Below are 4,162 nucleotides of genomic sequence, written 5' to 3' on the forward strand. Positions count from 1 at the left end.
GTGGTAAATGTAGGGTTGTATATATTTTTCAAAACTCCCCAAAGTATACAGTTAAAATAGGGGCATATTTGTGTACAATTATATCTCTGTAAGGATAGTTTTTAAAGCAAAAATATTATTTGTGTTTTAAAATAGTTCTCACAGTGTTGTTTTATTTCTTATTAGTATTTATTATTATATTTTTTTAATACGTTATCACCAGAAAAATAAAGAGAAACTTTTTAGAGAAGTTTAGTTTAGAAAGTGAAATGTCATCATAAACCCACTCTGTCCCCCAGTCCCACCCCCACCCCAAGTTACAACCACAATTATCAGTTTGATTATCTAATCAAACTATCTATCTCCAGATTATCTAATAAATACGCTAATATATATTTACACGACCAATTTTTGTGAACATGAGATGATACTGTGCACATTTTCTTGCAACTTGATTATGACATGTTAAGGCTCTTGGCTGCCAGTGGGGCCATTGCCTTCCCTGCAGTGAGTGCCTAGCAAAGTGCCTTGCACATCATAAGCCTTTCCACGTCAAATTCAATGTATTTATCTGTTGGCGAGCATTTCCTCTTGCTTCGAAAGAAAATGCTGTAGCAATATTTTCAGTTATCATTTTTATTAAAATCACACACTCTCTAACTTTGAGCTTAAGTTCTTGTTGCCTGAGAATTCTTTCTACTCCTGAAGGGAAGGCAGCTCTCCGAGGGCCCTGGGTGTTGGGTGGGGCTGAGCAGTGACTCGATGGCGATTAAGGGTGGTGAATACCCAATGAATGGAGTCATGGGAGGGTGAGGGGTGGAAAAAGTCCTGCCAGCCAGAAGAGGCTCCGGCCTGCAGAGCCATCTCTTTCTCCACTCCAGTTTGCATTTCCACCCACCGTCTGTTTGGATGCCCCCTTCCCTCCACCTCTTCAAGCTTAATAGCAACCCACCACATCCAATCATGGAGGATGCAGGGCCTCTGCTGGCTGAGGCATGGAACACGGCTTCTTCCCCTGACTGCCATAAAAGCCATGGCTGCTTAAATGTGAAACCATGAGCATTTCTCTAAGAAACAAACCCCAAGAAAATGTCTGAAAGGGTCACACGGGAGATGGGTGAAGTACTGTATGGGATTCTAAAGTGGTACAAAGGAATCATCTGGAAAGTGGTTGTAAAATGCAGCTTCTTAGGCCCCATTCTAAAAAAGTTGGGTGTAAGGGTAGTGTGAGAATCCTACTTTGAGGAGCATTGGCCCAGAAGATAAGTAAAAATGCTCAGTCTTTAAATTTGAACATGATCTGGACTGATCCTACACTCAGCCACGGAAGGGTTACAACTCCTTCCTCAGCCTGACTCTGGGTTTGAATTAGGTCTCAGATCGTCCATTCCTCCCCATTATTTGTCTCAGTGGGTTCTGTCTTAGCCTTGGAAATCTGGAAGGAAAGCACGTTTTCCTACTGACCCAAACAATTTTGTTTCTGTGCTCCTGGAGGTCCTGTATGGACTTTGAGTCTTTTCCTTTCAGGAGTGTCTCTGGCTAAAAATTCAATTTTGACCCTGTTTCGGTCATTGCTGTGTAAAAAACCACCCCAAAGCTGAGTGACTTAACAACAACATTTATTTATCTTGCTTATGAATCTGCAATTTGGGCAGGCATGAGCAGGGATGGCTTGTCTCTGCTCCATGTGGTCTCATCAAGGCGCTCAAGCAGGAGCCAGAGGGTCCCCTCTCAAGATGCTCACTACCATAGCTGGCAAGTTGGAGCTGGCTGTTGGCTAGAACCCCAGCTGGTGTGTGGCTGGGTGCTTTGGTTCCTCTCAACATGGGCCCCTCCACAGGCTGCTTGGGTTCTCTCATCGTATGGAGGCTGGGCTACAGGAGTGAGCAGCCCCAGAAAGCAAGGCAGAAATGCATGGTGTTTCTATGACCTAGCTTCAGAAGTCACATAGTGTCAGTTCCACCATACTGTTGCTTTAGGAAATAATAAAGTCCCACTCAGGATCAAGGGGAGGAAAAGTAGCCCCCATCACTTGATTTAAGGAGTGTCATGGTTACGTTATAAAAAATAGCATGTGGGATGGGAGATACTATTCCAGCCATCTTTGGAAAATACGGTCTGTCGACAGACATTGACCTATTCTGTATTGTGTTTATAGGTTATTCTGATGCATATTCACTAACTAATTATCGTTGGTTCATTCTATTTCATTTCACCCTCTTCACTATCCCGTGAGATAGTTATATCTCTTTTTATGCAAATGTAGCTCATTTACATGTTTGGGTTAGCTGGCACGTTATTTTTAAAATTCTGAATGTTTATGAAAGTATCTGAACGTATGGCTTCTCTTCACAATCAGAAGAACGGATAAATCTAGGCCGGACTTACCTCATCACAGCAGTGGCTGCAGCTGAGTAGTGCTGGCCCCTTTAATGGCGGCCTATTCTCTCTTTCTGCCGCAGTCGCCACTACTCCCTGTTACCATCTCACTTATTACATTTTATGTCTCACAGCATTTGGCTTTGAGGCTTTTGGCTTTAGAAAAAATAGGCCCAGAGTTGACCATGGAAAAACAAACAAATAATAGCAATACCTTTTGTTTTGGGAGGTTTCTTTCTTTTTTAATCTGCTCTTTCTTTGGGTCTCAGGTTACTGTTTCCTGTTCAAAGGTCACCTTCAGCTCTCTGCTGATTTGCAGGACAGAAATGAAGGATGTGCCCCAGCTCCCAGAGTGTTCCGACCCTGCCCCTCCAGGCTGGCCCTTTTGGGAATCCCGAGACAGGAGCAGAATTCTCCTTAAGGTCTCAAATTTGCCATCTCGCTGCCTGATCAACACTGAAATCCACATAACTTGGAATTCTCAACAGTTGTAAGAGTAGCTCATACACAGCGCACCAGTGTCAAAGTTTTCCAGCGCCGCAATCTCTCCCAGAGCCAAGTATGCACACAAGGAGCTTGTCTCTGGAGACTAAGGGCTCAGTGTCACTCCACTGTTCAGAACCACTTCTGAATATTCCTAATGGCTCAGAGGCACAATGCTCACTCTGTCCTTCCTGGAGTTCTTGGTTTTGTTTCCAAAATGTCAACAGATAACTGTACGTGTTGATTAAACAACCAAAAGAGCGTTGCCTGAGGAGAGCACTCACTTCCCAGTGTTCACCCAGCCCTTCAGGAAAGCTCTGGCCTGCGCTGAAAGGGCAGCAGGCAGGTTGGCCTGACTGTGCGACTCTATAGCTGGGACACTGTCTTCTACTTTGGGGCTTGGGTTTTTCTTCAGCTCTTTAGTGCTGAAAAAACTGTTCGCTCTCAGCATAGCTGGTGCTTAGGAGTAGGAAAGGTCTATGGTTTCTCGCCTCTTAACTATCAGAGCAGGCTCTGCCAGCAGCCTAGAACGCCCTGTGCAGGCAGCTCCCCACATGCCCTCCCCTCCCTTCAGCAGTAACCATGATCCTAGATTCGATGTTAACATTCCCTTGCTGTTTGTTAAGAGTTTTTACCTTCTATTCTGGGTATCTACCATTGTTTAACAAACCATCTCAAAACGTAGTGGTGTAAAACAACAGCCATCTTTTTTTATTTTGTTTTTTTCCTCCTCTCAAATCCATAATTTGTGCAGGTTTCTGTTGGGAAAACTCATCACTGCAGCAGCTCAGCTGAGGGCTGTAGGATCCCTTTCAAGATGACTCACCTGCTAGCTGGCTGCTTGTGCTGGGTTGGGGCCTCGGCTCTTCCCCACGTGGGCCTCTCCATGTGACCTGGGCTTCCTCACAATGTGGTGGCTGAGTTCCAAGGGTGAAAGCTGCGTCATCTTCTGTGACCTAGCCTTGGAGATCACATAGCATCACACAGTATCTGTTAGGTAAACCAGCCACAAAGTCCCACCTGACTTCAAGGGGTGGGAATACTGACTCCACCTCTTGATGCAAGAGTGGTAAGCTTCTGGAAGAGAGATGGGACTGGAAATATTGTTGCAGCCATTTTGGGAAACACAATCTACCACGCCACCTATGTGTGTACCCCTAGAAAATATACTGTTGAATTTTGCATGTTTTAAACTTTATAGAAACATTCATACTGAATAGATTCTTCTACAACTTTGTTTCCCCACCATTTATGAGTCATTTATATTGTAGGGAGAAGTTCGTTTATTTTTAGAACTGTATAATATTGTGTTACAATCATT

The sequence above is a fragment of the Galeopterus variegatus genome, unplaced genomic scaffold (genome assembly GCF_000696425.1).
Source record: "Galeopterus variegatus unplaced genomic scaffold, G_variegatus-3.0.2 Scaffold6545, whole genome shotgun sequence".
Classification (NCBI taxonomy): domain Eukaryota; kingdom Metazoa; phylum Chordata; class Mammalia; order Dermoptera; family Cynocephalidae; genus Galeopterus; species Galeopterus variegatus.